General features: G+C 37.7%; 1 protein-coding gene across 7 annotated transcripts in view; it reads left to right on the plus strand.

Moving 5' to 3' along the window:
- Window positions 1-7,131: 7,131 nt before the first annotated feature.
- The window catches only part of EYA3 (EYA transcriptional coactivator and phosphatase 3), a 104,361-nt gene continuing 89,337 nt past the window's right edge, over window positions 7,132-22,155 (plus strand). For 3 of the 7 annotated variants that reach the window (XM_030872592.2, XM_030872652.2, XM_030872661.2), the window contains exon 1: window positions 7,132-7,265. The gene's annotated coding sequence lies outside the window, so the exon portion shown is untranslated. Of the gene's footprint in view, window positions 7,266-16,588; window positions 16,749-22,155 lie in introns of all 7 variants that reach the window. The other 4 variants (XM_060309114.1, XM_060309104.1, XM_060309107.2 and 1 more) reach the window with 4 other exon arrangements.

A 22,155-nucleotide genomic window follows, 5' to 3' on the forward strand; every position in this document is an offset into this window, starting at 1 on the left:
GAGAAAATATTTGCAAGTGAATCAACAGACAAAGGTTTTATCTCCAGAATATATAAACAGCTCATGCAGCTCAATATTAAAAAAACAAACAACCCAATCCAAAATGGGCAGAAGACCTAAATAGATATTTTTCCAAAGAAGACATACAGGTGGCCAAGAAGCACATGAAAAGCTGCTCAACATCAGCTGCTAATTATTAGAGAAATGCAAATCAAAACTACAATGAGGTATCACCTCACACCAGTTAGAATGGGCATCATCAGAAAATCTACAAACGACAAATGCTGGAGAGGGTGTGGAGAAAAGGGAACCCTCTTGCACTGTTGGTGGGAATGTAAATTGATACAGCCACTATGGAGAACAGTATGGAGGTTCCTTAAGAAACTAAAAGTAGAATTACCATATGAGCCAGCAATCCTACTACTGGCCATATACCCAGAGAAAACCATAATTCAAAAAGACACATGCACCCCAATGTTTATTGCAGCACTATTTACAATAGCCAGGTCATGGAAACAAACTAAATGCCCATCTACAGATGAATGGATACAGAAGACGTGGTATATATATACAATGGAATATTACTCAGCCATAAAAAGGAACGAACTTGGGTCATTTGTAGAGACGTTGATGGACCTAGAGACTGTCATACAGAATGAAGTAAGTCTGAAAGAGAAAAACAAATATCGTATGTTAACACATATATGTGGAATCTGAAAAAATGATACAGATGAACCAGTTTGCAGACAGAAGAGACACAGATGTAGAGAACAAACGTATGGACACCAAGGGGAAAAAGTGGCGGTGGGGTAGGTGGTGTGATGAATTGGGAGATTAGGATTGACATGTATACACTGATGTGTATAAAATGGATGACTCATAAGAAACTGCTGTATAAAAAAATAAATGAAAGAAAATTCAAAAAAGAAAAAAAGACAGCAATGGTTACTGCGCATCTTGAAAATGTGAATTTATTCCACTCCAAAGCCTTGTTACTGGTATAAATTTCGACAAAACTGTGAAAAAGACTATGATAATGTCCATGCAGGGCCGAGTAGGCATAAAGTGACCCACGTCTTTATTATATCAATGACTAGATTGCTGTAGATTTCTTTTTAAAAGCTAAGTAATTATTGTGGTAAGAGCATATCATAAAATTTACCACCTTTACCATTTTTAAGTGTACAGTTCAGTGTACACTTAACAGTAGTGTTAAGTATATTGACATTTTTGTGAAACAGGTCTCCTAAGTCTTTTTATCTTACAGAATTGAAACTCTCCACCAATTACACAATTCCCCTTTGTTCTCTCCCTCCAGCCACTGGTATATTTATTTTTTTTAATGTTTATTTTTATTTATTTATTTGGGCTGCACTGGGTCTTATTGCAGGATGCGGACTCTTTAGTTGCAGCATGCGTGCAGGATCTATTTCCCCAACCAGCGATTGAACCTGGCCCCCCTGCATTGGGAGCTCGGAGTCTTACCCATTGGACCACCATGGAATTCCTCAGCCACTGGTATATATATATATATATATATATATATATATATATATACATATATATAAATTACTACTTTAAAGACCTCAGATAAGTAGAATCATACAGTATTTGTCTTTTTGTGACTAGCTTATTTTACTTAGCATAATGGCCTAAAGGTTCATCCATATTGTATCATGTGACAGAATTTCCTTCGTTTTTAAGGCTGCTTTGTATTCTAAAGTATATTTAAAAAATAAAGTATGCATATACCTTATTTTATTTATCCATTTATCTGTCAATGGATATTTGGGTTGCTTCTACCTTTTGGCTATCGTGAATAGTGCTGCTATAAACATGGGTGTGCAAATATCATTTTGAGACTGTGCTTTCAATTCTTTTGGCTATATATTCAGAAGTGGGATTGCTGGTCATATGGTAGTTTGATTTTGAATTTTTTGAGGAACTGCCCTACTGTTTTCCATAGCAGTTGCACCATTTTACAATCCCATCAACTATCGATTGCTTTTAGAGGCTGAACTATCATGTACATAATAAGATATTGCCTTAAGTACCATAGAGAAGTCAACAGAAACAAAAGCTAGACCATTAGCCTCTCAGATCAATCAGGAGAGTTTAAGTTGATAACTGTTACAAAACAGTGATTCATTATGTGTTTTTAATGGAAATATATAATTTAGAGAACTTATTTTTAGATAGCTTTAGTGTAATTAGGCTTGTGTTTTGATTTACATTTTGGCTTTTGTTTAGAAAGACATGGCCATAATACTTTTGGACTATTTGAATGAAATATTTCAAATCTACAGAAATAATATAGCAAATATCTAAGTAGTTATAACTCGGCTTGAGCAAAACCATATTTTTAGCATATTCCTTTTTTTAAAAAAATTAATTCATTTATTTATTTATTTTTTGGCTGCCTTGGATCTTCGTCGCTGGGCGCGGGCTTTCTCTAGTTGCAGTGAGCGGAGGCTACTCTTCATTGCGGTGCACGGGCTTCTCATTGTGGTGGCTTCTCTTGTCGCAGAGCACGGGATCTAGGCACGTGGGCTTCAGTAGATGTGGCACACGGGCTCAGTAGTTATGTCACACTGGCTCTAGAGCGCAGGCTCAGTAGTTATGGTGCACGGGCTTAGTTGCTCCGTGGCATGTTCCTGGACCAGGGCTCGAACCCGTGTCCCCTGCATTGGCAGGTAGATTCTTAACCACTGCACCACCAGGTAAGTCCCTAGCATATTTCTTGATATCTGTCCCCAGGAGTAGTGCAGTAGGGCAGGAAAAAAACCCCAACAAACATTTCCACTCTTGCTGACCATGACAGCAAGCACAATTGTCTGAAGTCAGAGAAAAGAAACTAGTAAATAAATGAATCCATACTTACTCTTCCTGCAGTGTGGTTTTTTGTTTTTTGTTTTTTTTTTTTTTTTTTTTGCGGTACGCGGGCCTCTCACTGTTGTGGCCTCTCCCGTTGCGGAGCACAGGCTCCGGACGCGCAGGCTCAGCGGCCATGGCTCACAGGCCCAGCCGCTTCGCGGCATGCGGGATCTTCGCGGACCGGGGCATGAACCCGTGTCTCCTGCATTGGCAGGCGGACTCTCAACCACTGCGCCACCAGGGAAGCCCTGTTCCTGTCGTTTGAGAGGAATCATGGGCTCTGTAGTCTTGCAGACCTGGATTCAAGTCATGGGTTTGCTTCTTGCCAGTTATGTGGCCTTGAGCAAGTTGCTTAACTTATCCCTGCCTCAGTTTCCTCATCTCTAAAATGGAGATAATCATAATACTTCCCAAGATTGTTGGGAGGATTAAAAGAGAAATATGAGCATTTATATATTTACTGTGTATGGTAAGTAACACATAGTAAAGCTTCAGTAAATATTAGTAATTACTTGTTTTGTTTATTGAGCACCTACTATATGCCAGTCACTCTTCTAGTGCTGAGAATTTAGCAGTGAACAAGAGAGATATAGACCCCCATGGAGCTTACTTTCTAGTGACAGACGATAAATAAACAAGGTAATTTCAGATAGTGATAGGGACCATGGAGAAAAGATAAGGTATGAGAAGGGGATGGAAGAGCTACTTTAGATGGGCGATGGGGGTCATGGGGGGCCTGCGTGAAGCCTTCAGAACTGAAATTTAACTGAAAGTAGCAGAAGGAATAATTCATTGGAAGGTTTGAAGAGGAATGTTCAAGAGAGCAGAAAGGGTATTTGCTTAGACCCTGAGGCAAGAAAGCTTGGTTTGTACAAGAAGCACAAAGGAGAACAGGATGGCTGTACGTGAGGGTAAGGGAGGCTGGAAATGACATCAGAGAGTTGGGAAGGGCAGGCCAAGAAGGGCCTTGTAGACCATAATAAAGAGCTTGGATTTTGTTCTTAAGGGACTGTGAAGACATTGGAGGGTTTTTATTGATAGAAGGTGCAGCATTCTTTGCTCTGGGGAGGTATTTGTGTTCTTTCTTGTGGGTGTGTTTTAGAATTATGTGTATGTGTACGCTTTAGGAAAAACTTTTCTGGGGAGACCTCATTGGTTACTCATGTGCTCCCCCTGGTGGAGTTGTTGGCTCAGCTTGCATGGTTTTGGATGAGCAAAAGCAAAGTAAATGAGCAATTGATCCTTTTAGTCAACAAGCATTTATTGGGTGCCCTCCACATGCAACGTTCTGTTCTGGTACTGAAATACATCTGGGAACAAAACAGACAAACATGCATGCCCTCATGGAGCTCACATTCTGGTGGGGGGAGGAAGGGGAGGGAGATGGGGGTGGGGGCAAGGTGTTAAACCAAATTCACTAGCAAATTGTTGGACGGGAAAAATGTTATTATAGAAAAATTAAGTGAGGGAACTGGACTAGGAAGTGCAGGGAGGATGGTAATACTTTAATTTTTTAAAACATCTTTATTGGAGTATAATTGCTTTACAATGGTGTATTAGTTTCTGCTGTATAACAAAGTGAAATCAGCTATACATATACATACGTCCCCATATCTCCTCCCTCTTGCATCTCTCTCCCACCCTCCCTATCCCACCCTTCTAGGTGGTCACAAAGCACCGAGCTGATCTCCCTGTGCTATGCGGCTGCTTCCCACTAGCTATCTATTTTATATTTGGTAGGGTATATATGTCCGTGCCACTCTCTCACTTCGTCCCAGCTTACCCTTCTCCCTCCCCGTGTCCTCAAGTCCATTCTCTACGTCTGCATCTTTATTCCTGTCCTGCCCCTAGGTTCTTCAGAACCATTTTTTTTTTTAAGATTCCATATATATGTGTTAGCATACAGTATTTGTTTTTCTCTTTCTGACTTACTTCACTCTGTAGGACAGACTCTAAGTCCATCCACCTCACTACAAATAACTCAATTTCGTTTCTTTTTATGGCTGAGTAATATTCCATTATATATATGTGCCACATCTTCTTTATCTATTCATCTGTTGATGGACACTTAGGTTGCTTCCATGTCCTGGCTATTGTAAATAGTGCTGCAATGAACATTGTGGTGCATGACTCTTTTTGAATTATGGTTTCCTCAGGGTATATGTCCAGTAGTGGGATTGCTGGGTCATATGGTAATTCTATTTTTAGTTTTTTAAGGAACCTCCATACTGTTCTCCATAGTGGCTGTATCAATTTACATTCCCACCAACAGTTCAATAGGGTTCCCTTTTCTCCACACCCTCTCCAGCATTTATTGTTTGTACAGTTTTTGGTGATAGCCATTCTGACTGGTGTGAGGTGATACCTCATTGTAGTTTTGATTTGCATTTAATGCAAATGCAAATCAAAACCTCGTAGAGATTTGCATCACTAACATCTCTAATGTTAGTGATGTTGAGCATCCTTTCATGTGTTTTTTGGAAATTTGTATATCTTCGTTGGGGAAATGTCTATTTAGGTCTTCTGCCCATTTTTGGATTGGGTTGTTTGTTTTTTTGATATTGAACTGCATGAGCTGCTTGCAAATTTTGGAGATTAATCCTTTGTCAGTTGCTTCATTGGCAAATATTTTCTCCCATTCTGAGGGTTGTCTTTTCATCTTGTTTATGTTTTCCTTTGCTGTGCAAAAGCTTTTAAGTTTCATTAGGTCCCATTTGTTTATTTTTGTTTTTATTTCCATGTCTCTAGGAGGTGGGTCAAAAAGAATCTTGCTGTGATTTATGTCATAGAGTGTTCTGCCTATGATTTCCTCTAAGAGTTTTATAGTGTCTGGCCTTACATTTAGGTCTTTAATCCATTTTGAGTTTATTTTTGTGGGTAATACTTTAATTTCAAATATAGTGTTAGGAAAGTTCTCATTGAGAGGGTGACATTTGAACCAAGAATGTAAAAGAAGTGATAGGGTGAAAGATGCAGTTATCTGGAGGAAGAACATTCTGGGCAGAGGGATCAGCAAGCACAAATACCCTGAGTCTATGTGCAGGTTAGAAGAATAGCAAAGAGGCCAATGTGCCTTGAAAAGAGGGTTAATGGAAAGAGTAGGAGATGAGGTTATTTGTACTGGGGGGTGTCAAGTCTTGAGGGTCCTCTAGGCTTATGCAGGATTCTGGTTTTCACTTAGAAATAGGAATCCACTGGAGGAGGGACCTGATCTGATTAAGGTTTTAACAGGAGCCCACTGCTGCTGTGTTAATAGACCCTGGAAGGGCAAGTGTATAAAAACAGCAAACAGCCACACATTAACTGTGGCTTATACCAACAGAGGCAGTAAATAGTCACAATCTGGACAGATTTTAAAGGTAGATCCTGAAGAATTTGCTGATGATTTAGATGTATGGTGTCAGAGACAGGAGTCAAGGATCTTGGTAAATGATATTGCTTAGTAAATTGTCATAGGAAAAGGTGATCAAAGAAGATACAGCCAAAAAAGGTAGGAAAAAAACGTACTTTAGAGGTGTATCAACTAATAGTGTTTATTTTTTCTGGATTTTGTGTTATTTATGAAATTTTTTAACTTGTGATTTCTTTGCTAACACTAAAGATTCATTTTTAGACCTAATATTGTATTTGTAATTGTGGGTTTACTTAAAGAGAGCCCCCGAATTGAATAAACTTCAGGCCCCCACAAAACCTTAATTCAACCCTGCTCCTTTTCCATATTGGGGTAGTAATTTAACGTTAACGAAGCATTTAAAAACCTTGTTTCTGATAAAATTATTACATAAAATATTGTGCACGAAATAGAAGTTAACTGGAAGCTCAATACAATATTAGGAATAAACTAATACCGGAATAAAACCATCACCTTGGGCTAGCCTCCCCTCCAAGTGCCTTCCATAATTTCCTAGCGATTCTTCCTCCCCCAGTTTTTCTAAATCTACCAAATACGTCCAACATTTCACTTTCGCTTTAGAGAGACAGGATTTACACGCAACTTAAAACACCTTCCTGAAACATGAGTGCTGAGTATTTTTTTTTTTACCGGTGCTGCTTGGGCCTCAGTGGTACCCAGGCGCCGCATGAACCAACCTACCCGCCCCAAGCACCACCGAGGGGCCGGGAGGGCCGTAACGAGGGGCGGGGCTCCCGGGACGGTCGAGTGGGCGGGGTCTAGGCGCTTCCCCGCCCCTCCACGTGAGGCCTGACACATGCGCCCAAAGGCTTCTGTTGGAACGAGGTGTGGATTGTGTGATGACCCTGGCCGCCAACTTCCGGTTTCTAGGGATGCGCATCCGGGTCGCACTAGCGCCGCCGTTTCCTGCAGCCGCTTGGTTCTCCTGTGTGTTTGGACCGGTCCCCATGTCCTGCTGTGGGGCCTCTGCAGCCTTTGGGTGAGTCTCCGCTCCCGACAGGTTCTGAGTGCGGCCGGTCGAGTACAGCCTGTAGAGGGCCGGGTCAAGTGTTGTGTCCCGGTCCCTGTGGGTGGGGGTTCTCTTTGCCTGTCCCTTGTCCCTGCAATGCTTCCTGAGCTCATTTCATTCCTTCCCTCCGAAGCCGGCCTCGCCTCTTTCCCCTCAGCTGAGCCTGTTTTGTCGCCGCTCACCTCTCGCCTTGCTATTTTTCCTCCGTCTCATCCGCCTCATCCGCCTTTTAAAAGCCCTGGTTTCTTGCCTTTTCGCCTCAGCGCTTACCTAAGCCACTGCCCCTCGGTTTTGCCCCTACTCTCACTTTAGCACCTCTCTTCCCCGACTGTTGATCCTGGGATCTTGTTGTTTTTTCACACAGCAGGACGGCCCACCTCCTCGTTGTGCTCACCCTGCTCCACTGCGAAACTGAGCCTGTCTCTCTCTGGGGTCCTAGGTCCTGGTTCTCCAACTTCCTTCATCCTTGACCCCTACTCCTCCCGGGACGAGTAGGTGACATTTGTGCTTCGCCTGGGGTTCTCCCTCCTTTTCTTCGCTAGAGGAGGCCTTTGCCCAAGCCCGGATCTGGGCAGATTTACCCGGCCTGGGGGAAGTTTTCCTTAAGGCGCTGGGTTAGACTGAATTTCCATGGTTAGGGAACAACAAAGGCGTTCCCAGTTCTTCGCTGGAGCACAGTTTTGGGGGCTTTCGCTAGAGCAGGCTAACAGGTGGCAGGCACTCGGAATTGCTGGTAGATTGGGCTTGTGTCATCTTGTTAATCGACAGGTCATGAGGACGTTCTGTCATTTTCTTGTTCTCTGTCCCATGAGAATGGATATGCACAACTGAGGCAAAAATGCGGATGTTCTGGGATGATCAGCTCTGTTTTCTGCATGGGCTTTACTTACAGGACAGTTGCTATGTTGGAGGACAGAGTTTCTTGGGAGATTATTAGCCCCAGACTTTTAAGCTGATTGACAAAAATTTTAGTGTACTGTTACTGAAAAAATTTCTGTTAGAGTTCATTATAGTAGTTTCGAAGTACATTTTCTTTAGTTGAACTCAGTGTGCATGTGTATCTTTATCTTTGCTTCTTATACATTGTTTCTTCATTGTTACTGTATTGACAAGTTTTCTGTTTTTCTTCATAGACCAGACATTACATTACTTTATTACTTAGCATATTCTTCTGACTCTTTTTTTCTTTACTGTTTTCACCGTCTTGAAACCATCTTTTTCTCATTTTGACACTTCAGTTTCTCGTAAATTTCTTAAATGTCTCTGTAGGCTTTTAGTCATCTCTAAAATGAAGGGATTAGTTTTAATAAGGGTTAGTGTCCTGTTTTCCAAAATTTGTTATCTGAGGTATATTTTGAGACACAGAGTTGGATAATTTTTATTTTTGTCTTTCCAATATTTATGGTGTAGTTCTAGCATTTGATTATAAATGTTTTTGTGTGATCAGTTTCTGTTCTCATGTAAATTGTGCTCTAAAATTTAGTACTTCAGTGAACAGAATAAATACAGCTTTTAGCATATGCTTTTCTTTTGACTAATAAGTTATAGAAAAGTCTCCCTCATTATATGAGACATATACATATGCAAACATCGCATAGACCTTGGCGTATTCCAAAATTGGGCTGATCCCTTCAGCTATTTTTAGCAAAGGACTTTGGAACTTGGCCGTATTAGTCCTAGAAGCCACAGAGAAGGACCCTTCTGGTTGGCTTTCAGGAATTATTTCACTGCTGAGGGAAGCCCTTTTGAAAGCTCCTTAGTAGTACTTCCTCGAACCCAGCACCTACATTGGAAACTCTAGCTTCTGTTCATCCTGGCCTCATCATTTCCCAATCTTTAAAAACTAACCCCAATGAATATGGGCTGACACTCTTATGTTTTCTTACCTCCAGACTGGGGGACCCTTTGTTTTTTGTACATACATACCCATATTTGGATTGCTGCAAGGCCCTCTTTCACCCTTTTTCATTTCTGAACTTTTTACTTCTTCAGCATGCCTGTTTAAATCTAGATTGATTTCTATAGTTCACAGCTGGAGGGAACCATAAGAGTTCAAACTTATCCCTTTATTTTACAAAATACGGAAATCAGGGTTTAAATTGGTGGTGTTTTCCCCAACGTCATTATTCACAAATAAGTCCTGTTCATGTGTTAGAGAAATGGGTTTTAGTTCTTTCAAAGCTGTAGGCTGGAGAGCACAATATTGTATTTAGTGGTTCATTTCAATAAATTTATGTCATAGGAATAAACGTTTTAGGTTAAGAAATCTATGATGCAGAATTTAAAATTCAAGGCTGAAGTCATTTTGCCTTCAAAGAGGGACTCCAGAAAGAAACTGTTGTACAGAAGTAGAAGTTGAAAAGTCTTAGGGAGTCTCTTTCTCTCTCTCTTTTCTTCTAAAATCTCTTTGGCCTATTATGATACAAATTCTGCATAAAAGCCCTTAACATGAAACGAACATCCTGTGGTCTCATTGGAGCAGTTGTATTCATAGTCCTATTGTTTGTACAGAACAGTGATAGACTTTATAATTACTGAAAAGCCTACACCTCATGCTTAGCTGCCAAAGGAAAAAATATCACTAGAGACAACATAGTGTATGTGTTTTTAAAGGTCAGGAGAGGAATGACTGTCGGTTTTCTATAAAAATTTCTGCTTTAGTTTGGCAAAGTCTTAGTTTGTAACCCCGATGGCTCAATTTAAAATACATTTATGCATATTAGTTTTATGCCTGCAGGATTTTTTTGTTTGATTATTTTTGATTGTTACTTTTTGTCATTTTACTTGCTACTGTACTTTGTTTTACATGCTTTAATTTTTATCCTTGAACCCTAGGATATGTTTTAAGGAAAATGCAGTTTTAAAAATTTAAAATTTTTACAGTGTCCTGGTCATTTGTACCTTGCGGTATGATGGTTTCTGTGATCTGCCTAAGCCACTCCATGACTTCATTCTTTTTGTTTTGTTTACAGACAAAAGGCTCATAGAATTTCTTTTTTGGTAGTTGTCTAAAAGATTTTTGTGTTCTGCATATAATAGCAGGATATTTTAACTTCTTTGTGATTTAAATGGAGGAAGAATAGTTCAGAATTGTTCAACATAGAATATAGTTCAACATAGAAATAGTTCCAAATGTATTTAAGGATATTAAGAATAGTTTTTTTTTTTTCCAATACATTCATTTAATTGGTTTATACCAAGGGGCCGAATTGTAATATTTATAGTAAAGTGGAAAAATATGTGGACTTTCTATCTGCGGATTAACTTAAAAATACAGGTGCATGTTCTTGTACAGAATATATGGCTTAAGCAAAAACTGCCTTATTATGTTTTATTGGCAGAGAACACAGCAAACAGCAGCGACCTGATCATCTTGATGTTTTTATTTGATCCCATTAACCTAAGTCCTAGGGTATCTAATTATTAAATGTAGAAATAATTAGGGTATTTTCTCTATTATTTATAGTATATTAAAAAGGATATTTGAAATATGGGCTTCATAAAATTTATCTTTGCTATTTTCCCCTTTTAAATATGTAGTAGTATTTTAAACCAGAAGAGGAACTGTAGATAGTGCTGACTTATTGTAAGTTAATTAACAGATTAGCCCAAGGCGGTCAGCGCTTAATATCTTAAAGATCTTGCTACAGATTGTGTTGGATGCACTTTAACTTATTAGCTTGGTTAATATTTGTACTAGTTAAATTTGTTTTTATTCCCTAGGAAATAAAACCAAATAGTTTTATAGTAGTTAGGAAATAGTAATAATCTTTGTAATACATTCCTTTCAGCAATTTTTTTATTGGATACCTACTATGTACAGTTATATTACATATATAGACAGTTCATATGAACTAGGTGACATTATACAAGGCTGACATTTACACTTAGATTCTGAATTTGACTTTATTTGTATATATCTGAATTAAACTATAAGACTAAACATAACCTGCATCACCAGGGTGTAGGGAAAAAGAAAGACTTAACATATTAGAATGAAAATAAGCTTTATTTAATCCTAAAAAGGTGTCAATTCTTATCAGTACAACGGCATATGATTTTTTTAACTAGATTTTATGATTTTCTATTTTCAAAACACTCAGTGATTTCATTATTTGAGTTTAAGGCTCTTGCATTAATCTGTATCACAGCTTAATTAATATAAATAAAGTCATGTTCTTTATACATACAATTAAATAATTTTCATTTGGGAAACTTTTTCACAACTGAACTGTAAAAATCTGTAGTGGTAAAGCAGTAATTTTTTTAAAAAAGCACATTTTGTGTAGCACTTACTCTGTGCCAGGAATTACCAAGTGGCTTACATATAGTATTAACGCTTTAATCCTTACAACACTATGAAGTAAGTACTATATTTATCTCCATTTACAAATGAGAAAACCAAGGCACAGAAGTTACACAATTTGCCCAAAGTAACACAGCTAGTTGGCAGGAGAGGTGGATTTGAACTTAGCTTTTCTAGCTCCAGAGTTCATGACCTTTTTGTACAAAGTTCTACTAGTTTAATGATTTCTTCCTTCATAGGTTAAAACAGTTAAAAAATCCAATTTCTCTGAAACATAGAAGAATACTGCATTTGGTTGGGAACTTTAGAGAGGGGTTTTACCTGGTCCTTTTATAAATGCTGGCTTAAGGCAAATTGCAAACCCTTTACTACCTAGGTTTCTTAGATGGCAAAAACAACATATTAAGAAAGCAAGTAATATCCATATCCTTCCCTCTTAAAAAAATTATCGTATGGAAGTCAATTACTTTTGAGTTATTTGGAGAAAAGGCAGTTTATTTAATAAAATGCATTCTATGTTACTAAAATGTATACCCCTTGACATTAATTTTTTCCCTTTCTCTGATTTGCAGAATATTAAATAAATTTATGTGATAGTCTTGAACTCTGAAATCTTAGTGTCCCCAATATGAATTTAGCAACTTTGAAATATAAAACAGAAGACTAAAGCTGAAATTTCTGACTTACCTCTAGTCTCATTTTGAGATTTGAAAATTTGTACAAAATTAAGTGCATCCATTTCTTTAGGACTAACATGTTTAGAGAATTATATTTAAATTAGTCTTTATTTTTACTTTAGAAAAGAGGAGGTGTACTTTCATAAAACAATTCCTTTTTAAATAAAAATGCAAATAATCATTTAGAATATTGTTAATCATATTACTATTTCTTTTTTGTACTTTTATTATTTCCAGATTTAAAAATTTTGTTGCATCTCTAAGGGAAGGAGATGATTTTATATCAGTTGAGTGCAGCTTAATGGAAGAGCCTGGGACTTACATGTGATAAGAAGTTACTTTTCTGAGTATTTTTGAATACACTTGAGAATCATGGAATCTGGTTAACAAAAAAACTACCGTTGTTTCTAGTCAGAAGTGACACTTGGTTAGGGATACTACTTATTTTCATTCTTATATACTATTAACCCCCCTTTATTAATTCAGACATGTTAATTAAGTGCACTGATTTTTAATAGTAGCTTTTGTCTTGATTTTTTTTTTCTCTGTCAGAAAAGTATTGTTATTGAGGTGAAAAGTGTAAGCTTTGCTATGATGATTTACTTACTGGTATTTAGAATGTTCTTTACTTTGATTTAAACATTTGATTTTTATTTCAAAAGCAACTCTCTTTTATATGTGGGTTTGGTAATCAGTTTATTTTCTAAAATTTCAATAGTTTCCTTTCACCTGAAATTTAATAATGTAACAGTTACTGAATTTAGGAAAATTGGTAGTTTGTTGCTATCAGCACTGTTACTATGGGAATAAATTAGAATGATTAGCTCTTAGGTGGAATTGAACTTATTCTTTAGTTTCCATAGTAGTTGAAAAAGATTTAGATCAGATTCACCTGTTGTTCCTCCTTTTTTCAAAATAAGAGGGCATTTTAATTTAGCACAACGATGTTAATTTTTCCCTACTAGATTGATTATATTAATATGATAATCTCACTCTCTTTACTGATAGCATAATCCAAAATGCGTGTGTATGACTTTTTCTTGAAATATTTCAGAATTTAGAGAACATTTTAGGATACAAAAGAGTACATACATATCTTATTAAAAAACATACCCTAGTAATCAGTGTGTTATTACTTCACTGAGTTTTTCAAATCTGTTTTTCCTTTTCATCAGTTTTTAACTTTGCTATAGGTTAGGAAGCAGTGATTAGATAACATTAAAAAATAAGTGTTCTTGAGAGTGAGTACTAGAGCTTTTGCTTATGCACCATCTGTCATATTAGTGTGGTATTTACTAGCTAGATGAACTGAAAATCTTTGCTTTATCTCATTTCTGTTTATCTCCTGTTAGTAATATTTATTTAGTCTTGGTACCTCTCATTTGGTGAAATTGTTGCTTATTTGGAATAACTATGGTAAACTATTGATTCTTACCCAGATGGTTCCTTTTTCCTTTTTTGTTCATTTTCAGAGGCTTGCCTTTAAAAAACTGTAATTTAGAGAACCACTAAAACTTTGAGTGTTCTTTAATATGTAGCTTGAAGTGGATATTTCCCTCCTTTTTGACTGGTCAGTTTTTTTATTTTTTAATTTTTTAAAAATATTTATTTTGGCTGCACGGGGTCTTAGTTGCAGTGTGCGGGATCTTTAGTTGTGGCATGCGGAATCTATCTCCCTGACCGGGGTCAAACCCGGCCCCCATGCATTGGGAGCATGGAGTCTTAACCACTGGACCACCAGGGAAGTCCCTGGTCAGTTTCTTAAAGTCTTTGGAAAATGGCATTCAAACTTTTTTGATCACAACCCCACTATAAGATGCATTTTTCATTGTCATCCAGTACTTATACACATATATGTACATATTAATATTTAAAATTGAAACAGACGTTTCATGAAACAATATTTATTTTTACTATTGGTGATGCATTGTAATGTTTTCTGTTTATTTTGTTTAATTGCATTTCATTCAAAACAAACTGTTGGTATCCACTAAATGGATGTGATAACCCAGTAATGTGTTGAACCTGCAGTTTGAAAAATTCTAGTGACTGCTAGATTTTTTCCAATATTGTTTTTTGGGAATTGGAGATGTTTGGGTTTGTTAGTTTTTTTTTTCACTGAAATATATCTTGATTTTCTTAATCTTTTTAACCTAAATGTGCAGAACAGTTGAGAGAGGGAGACCCTGTTGCCCCAATATTGTTACTGTCACCTCTGTCCTTTACTCTGTGTCTAGGCACATCATTTAAAAAACTGCAATGATACAGAATCATGAGGTTGACAACGCTTGGTCATGTGTAGAGCTTTTATCATTAGAATCCTTTTCTAGTTTCCATCTGACAGTCAAAGTTTAGTTTGATTAAGTTCCTTTCACAAACCTTGCTTCTGTTCTTGGCAACTAGTCAAAAGGTTACAAAGCTGCTTTATTCTGCTTTTTTCTGGCCCCATTCCAGTCTTTGTAAACCAAGAAAAGAGAGCCAAGGAGTGAAGCAGTTTTCCTTCTGTGTATATAGTCAGGTCAAAGTAACACAATTGAAGAGTCATTAGGATTTGTTACAGTGGACCGTATTTATTTATTATCCTGATTTCATTTCCTCTAATCATAAAGGGGGAAAGATGGTAGAGATATCAACAGTTCCTAGCATATCACAGCTATTAGAGTGAGGCAGGGTCAGCAGGCGTACACTACTGTTTTTACCACTACCTCCTCTTAACACGTAATGAGCACTTCCTATGTGCCAGGCACTATTTAAAGCATTTCTCTTGTATTAACTCATATTTATTTGGGAGGCCTGGGGGAAGAACGAGAATGAGAAAGAATAAAGAAGAAAACTGGCTTTCTTAGTATCTTCTCATTACCTGACTTGTGAGTTCTGGCTATTGGTGACTGTAGCATGACATAGCATACATTTTTTTTTGATAAATAAATTAATTATTTTTGGCTGCATTGGGTCTTCGTTGCTGTGCGCAGGCTTTTTCTAGTTGTGGTGAGCTGGGGCTACTCTTCGTTGCAGTGCATGGGCTTCTCATTGCGGTGGCTTCTCTTGCTGCGGAGCACGGGCTCTAGGCACGCAGGCTCAGTAGTTGTGGCTTGCAGGCTCTAGAGCACAGGCTCAGTAGTTGTGGCGCACGGGCTTAGTTGCTCCGCAGCATGTGGGATCTTACCAGACCAGGGATCGAACCGGTGTCCCCTGCATTGGCAGGCGGATTCTTAACTACTGTGCCACCAGGGAAGTCCCAGCATATATTTTTAACTTGGCCAGCTTTTTAAAATCATTAGTCCTGTCTGTGATGTTCTGTACTTAGGCATGAAGCTATGGTTTAAAAGCTCAGGCTTTGAAGGTAGGCTACCTGGGCTTGAATTCCACGTTGGTGAGTTATTAGGTATATGACCTTGGTTGAGTTACTCTCTACGCTTCAGTTTTCTCATCTGTAAAATGGTGATAATAGTAAACAGTACATATCTTATAGACTTATTGAGAGGATTAAAAGAGTTAATATACGTAAAGTACTTAGAACAGTGCCTGACCCATAAAAAACATTACATAAATGTTAGCTATTAGTAACTCACAACTCACAGTTGGATCTCCTGAAAGTATTTGTGACCATGATGAGTTCATATTTGCTAAGTAACAGGACGTGATTGATACTCAATGTTTTATTGTCCAGGAGCTTGAAAACAGCTTTCCTGAGGACTTGGAAGGAAGTTCTTGTGCAGAGTGTTGGAATCAAAGCCAGGGACAGAGTATCAGCTACAGGCCCAACTTGTTTAATCTCTCACAGGAATCTCTTGTTATTTGAACCTTACCTTTGTTGTTGTTGTTGTTGGGTTTTGTTTTGTTTTGTTTTAAAGATTTTTTTTTTTTGATGTGGATCATTTTTAAAGTCTTTACTAAATTTGTTACAGTATTGCATCTGTTTTGTTTTTTTGGCCTTTGGCTGTGAAGCATGTGGGATCTTAGCTCCCCCACCAGGGATTGAACCTGCACCCCCTGCATTGGAAGGTGAAGTCTTAACCACTGGACCTCCAAGGAAGTCCCTGGACCTTACCTTTAGTAATTTTAATATTTTGCCCTTTGAAAAACTAAGAGGAACTAGTTAATGAATTGACTTTCACTCAGGACCACATTTCTGTCCTGAGTCTGTTTAGCTTATGTCTGAGATATTTCTTTATTTTATTTTTCTTTAACAGTTATATCATCCTAACTATGTGCCAGACACTATTCTAAGAGCTTTATAGATATTAACTCATTTAAACCTATGACAAGTTTATGAGAAAACACTAATTATTATTTTTCCCATTTTACAGATGAAGTAAATGAGGCTCAGAAAAGTTAACTAACTTGTCTAAGCTCCCACACCACTCATCAGTGCCAGAACTGGGATTTGAACCTAAGAGTCAGACTCCAGAGTTCATGCTTCAAGCTTGCCAAGCCTGCCTCTTACAGAGATGAATTATGTTGAAAAGGGTAAAATAGCAAGTGTTAAAAGTTACTTCACTGTTCTTTACTCTGTGTACTGAATGACAGCACTGAAATTATGTGTGATGGTGTTTTGGCTGATGGAGTTTTGAAGGAATAAATAAATTCGAAGTAAAATATTAATAAAAGATCTGTACCTAGATTTTATAGTTCTGAGAGCTAAAGACATGCATTCCAAAATACTCAGTTCTGTTAATATAGCATGTAGTAAGTTTTGTTCAAATACTGGATAGTGGATTGATAGAAACATGTGATGGATAGATATATAGAATGCTATATAGAATTTTGATTTTAGAAAATGGGTAGTATAGACACATTTATAGAACATTCATGTTGGAGTATACCATGTGTCAGGCCACAGCACCTATAGAAAAAAATGTGATTCTCTTAGAAATGTTAACTTTAGATTAAAGGAGGGTGGAGATAAAGTTTTGGAGGCTGAGAGTTTTATGGAGTCTGGATCTCCATGCATTAGAGAAACTCTTATGCTTTGTGACTGACACGTTACTAAAAACTGAAGAGAGGTCCAAAGAGGGTTGGAAGGAATGTAGTAGAACTGTTGGATTATTATTAAGGTCATTTTGACACTCTAATTCAGATGAACTCATTCCTTCTCAATACTTTATACTGTGGTTTGGGAATTTTTCCTGTGGAACGCTATCTCCCAATTTTATTGGAAGCTTGTGGGGAAAAGTTTGTGTTAAATTTTTTTTTTTAATTTATTTTATTATTTATTTTTGGCTGCTTTGGGTCTTCGTTGCTGTGCGTGGGCTTTCTCTAGTTGCAGCGAGCGGGGGCTACTCTTTGTTGCGGTGCGCAGGCTTCTCATTGCGGTGGCTTCTCTTGTTGTGGACCACGGGCTCTAGGCACGTGGGCTTCAGTAGTTGTGGCACATGGGCTCAGTAGTTGTGGCTTGCGGGCTCTAGAGCGCAGGCTCAGTAGTTGTGGCACACAGGCTTAGTTGCTCGACAGCATGTGGGATCTTCCCAGACCAGGTTGCTTGAACCCGTGTCCCCTGCATTCGCAGGCAGATTCTTAACCACTGCACCACCAGGGAAGCCCTGTGTTAATTTTTATTAAGGATAATTTTACAGACAACTTCAAAGGATGATTTTCCAAGAAGTAAGGTTAGAAATTGTAAAAACAGTTCTTTTCGGAGAATCTATTCCTGATAAAATATTTTTTCCTGTTAAGAATTTGGTATAGCCTAAGTGTATTTTTTAAAAAATTCTTTCTCAGTAAGTTCTGATAGTATTCTGTTTAGTGTAAAGTTGCTATAAATATTCTTACAGCTGACAGTACCATGATGTGTTAGTCATGCCTCTCAAATAAAGTAGCCAGAAGAATTCACCAACTTTACCACAGTCAGTTGGCTGGGCTGTTTATTTATGGAGGGAGTTAACCAACATGGTGATGGCTTTTGTCCGTCCACAGGAAGTCCAGCAGAGAAGGTATGGTTGTTTGCAGTTTTTTTGGCCACAGAAATGTGATTTGTGCTGATGCCTGAATTGTGAGAGCTAAAAGGCTCTCTTAGGGTTACTTTAAAGGGAGCCTTAAAGGAGGTCAGTTGCGTGCAGGTCTGCTGGATATTTGTGTCTACCTAGCAGGACTCTAGAGTACAGAGGACTCTGAGTGAATGTGTTAGTAGATAAGTTAGGTAAGTTTTTTTAAAGGTAGTACTTGAGAAAGATTGCCATCAGCTGATAGACTTCAGTGAATTTCTGAAAGATAGGAAACAGTGAAATTGGATTGATAGAGAAACTAGGAGAAGAAATCACATCGGAAAGTAAGTGTAGAAGTTTCAGAAATATACCAGACTCCAAGTAAATGAATATGAAGAACGGAAGAGTCCCTGGAGTATTCATCAGTTTCCCGGTCCTTGCTCTATTTTGAGCTTCTGGTGTTTGTCCCCTGGATAAAGCCCAGAGAAATACTTTCCAAACATATGGAACAATCTGCCTGGGGAGGGCTTTCCTTATAGTCTCTTCTCCCCGTGGCATTTAGTATATATAAATCAAATCATGTCATTATCTTGCTTGAAGCACCCATTACCTCCCCAAACTGCTTATCATGTGTTACAAGGCTGTGTGTGACCTGGCCCTTGTCTGCTTCTCAGGACTCATTTCCTACCACTTATTCACTTACTAACATCAGCCTTTTTGCTATTTCTCAAACATATCAGGATGTTTTCCTTTTAGTTTCTTTACACTTGTTTCCTTCTGAAGGCCCTCTTTTACATCTTTGTATAGTTTTCTACTTTTGATTATTCACATCTTTGCTGAAATGTTGTTACCACCTCAGAGAAATTATCACCAAATCTGAAATAGCTCCCCTTTAGTCATGCTCTACTCCTTCCTTTGTTTTATTTATTTACTTATTATATTTTTGCTAACAGCTTTATTGAGATATAATTCACATACCATACAATTTACCTATTTAAAGTATATAATTCATTGGTTTTGACTACATTCACAGAGTTGTGAAACCATCACCACAACCAATTTTATTTTATTTGTTTATTGAATTTTATTTTATTTTTTTATACAGCAGGTTCTTATTAGCTATCTGTTTTGTACATATTAGTGTATATTTGTCAATCCCAATCTCCCAATTCATCCCGCCACCACCACGCCACCACTTTCCCCCGTTGGTGTCCATATGTTTGTTCTCTACATCTGTGTCTCTATTTCTGCCCTGCAAAGTGGTTCATCTGTACCATTTTTCTAGGTTCCACATATATGTGTTAATATACGATATTTGTTTTTTCTTTCTGACTTACTTGACTCTGTATGACAGTCTGTAGACCCATCCACGTCTCTACAAATGACCGAATTTCGTTCCTTTTTATGGTTGAGTAATATTCCATTGTATATATGTATCACATCTTCTTTATCCATTCATCTGTTGATGGGCATTTAGGTTGCTTCCATGACCTAGCTATTGTAAATAGTGCTGCAGTGAACATTGGGGTGCATGTGTCTTTTTGAATTATGGTTTTCTCTGGGTATATGCCCAGTAGTAGGATTGCTGGGTCCTATAGTAATTCTATTTTTAGTTTTTAAGGAACCTCCATACTGTTCTCCATAGTGGCTGTATCAATTTACATTCCCACCAACAGTGCAAGAGGGTTCCCTTTTCTCCACATCCTCTCCAGCATTTGTTGTTTATAGCTTTTCTGATGATGCCCATTCTAACTGGTGTGAGGTGATACCTCATTGTAGTTTTGATTTGCATTTCTCTAATAATTAGTGATGTTGAGCAGCTTTTCATGTGCTTCTTGGCCATCTGTATGTCTTTTTTGGAGAAATGTCTATTTAGGTCTTCTGCCCATTTTTTGATTGGGTGGGGTTTTTTTTGATACTGAGCTGCATGAGCTGCTTGTAAATTTTGGAGAGTAATCCTTTGTCACTTGCTTAATTTGCAAATATTTTCTCCCATTCTGAGGGTTGTCTTTTCATCTTGTTTATGTTTTCCTTTGCTGTGCAAAAACTTAGAAGTTTCATTAGGTCGCATTTGTTTATTTTTGTTTTTATTTCCATTTCTCTAGGAGGTGGGTCAAAAAGGATCTTCCTGTGTTTTGTGTCATAGAGTGTTCTGCCTATGTTTTCCTCTAAGAGTTTTATAGTGTCTGGCCTTACATTTAGGTCTTTAATCCATTTTCAGTTTATTTTTGTGTATGGTGTTAGGGAGTGTTCTAATTTCATTCTTTTACATGTAGCTGTCCAGTTTTCCCAGCACCACTTATTGAAGAGACTGTCTTTTCTCCATTGTATATGTTTACCTCCTTTGTCATAGATTAGTTGACCATAGGTGCATGGGTTTATCTCTGGACTGTCCATCCTGTTCCATTTATCTGTATTTCTGTATTTGTGCCAGAACCACATTGTCTTGATTACTGTAGCTTTGTAGTATAGTCTGAAGTCAGGGAGTCTGGTTCCTCCAGCTCTGTTTTTTTCACTCATGACTGCTTTGGCTGTTCGGGGTCTTTTGTGTTTCCATACAAATTTTAAGATTTTTTGTTCTAGTTCTGTAAAAAATGCCATTGGTAATTTGATAGGGATTGCATTGAATCTGTAGATTGCTTTGGGGAGTATAGTCATTTTCACAGTATTGATTCTTCCAATCCAAGAACATGGTATACTTCTCCATCTGTGTGTATCATCTTTAATTTCTTTCATCAATGTCTTGTAGTTTTCTGCATATAGGTCTTTTGTCTCCCTAGGTAGGTTTATTCCTAGGTATTTCATTCTTTTTGCTGCAGTGGTAAGTGGGAGTGTTTCCTTAATTTCTCTTTCAGACTTTTCGTCATTAATGTATAGGAATGCAAGAGATTTCTGTGCATTAATTTTGTATCCTGCAACTTTACCAAATTCATTGATTAGCTCTAGTAGTTTTCTGGTGAAATCTTTAGGATTCTCTATGTATAGTATCATGTCGTCTGCAAACAGTGACAGGTTTACTTCTTCTTTTCCAATTTGTATTCCTTTTATTTCTTTTTCTTCTCTGATTGCCTTGGCTAGGACTTCCAAAACTATGTTGAATAATAGTGTGAGAGTGGACGTCCTTGTCTTGTTCCTGATCTTAGAGGAAATATTTTCAGTGTTTCACCGTTGAGAATGATGTGTGCTGTGTGTTTGTTGTATATGACCTTTATTATGTTGAGGTAGGTTCCCTCTATGCCCACTTTCTGGAGAGTTTTTATCATAAATGGGTGTTGAATTTTGTCAAAAGCTTTTCCTGCATCTGTTGAGATGACCACATGGATTTTATTTTTCAAATTGTTAATGTGGTGTATCACATTGATTAATTTGCATATATTGAAGAATGCTTGCATCCCTGGGATAAATCCCGCTTGATCACGGTGTATGATCCTTTTACTGTGTTCTTGGACTGTTTGCTAGTATTTTGTTGAGGATTTTTGCATCTATATTCATGAGTGATATTGATCTGTAATTTTCTTTTTCTGTAGTATCTTTGTCTGGTTTTGGTATCAGGGTGATGGTGGCCTCATAGAATTAGTTTGGGAGTGTTCCTTCCTCTGCAATTTTTTGGAAGAGTTTGAGAAGGATGGGTGTTAGCTCTTCTCTAAATGTTTGATAGAATTCACCTGTGAAGGCATCTGGTCCTGGACTTTGTTTGTTGGAAAATTTTAAATTATAGTTTCAATTTCATTACTTGTGATTGGTCTGATCACATTTTCTGTTTCTTCCTGGTTCAGTCTTGCAAGGTTACACCTTTCCAAGAACTTGTGCATTTCTTCCAGGTTGTCCATTTTATTGGCACAGAATTGCTTGTAGTAGTCTCTTATGATGCTTTGTATTTCTGTGGTGTCCATTATAACTTCTTTTTCATTTCTAATTTCATTGATTTGAGACCTCTCTCTCTTTTTCTTGAT

This window comes from Globicephala melas, chromosome 1 (assembly GCF_963455315.2).
Source record: "Globicephala melas chromosome 1, mGloMel1.2, whole genome shotgun sequence".
Taxonomy (NCBI): domain Eukaryota; kingdom Metazoa; phylum Chordata; class Mammalia; order Artiodactyla; family Delphinidae; genus Globicephala; species Globicephala melas.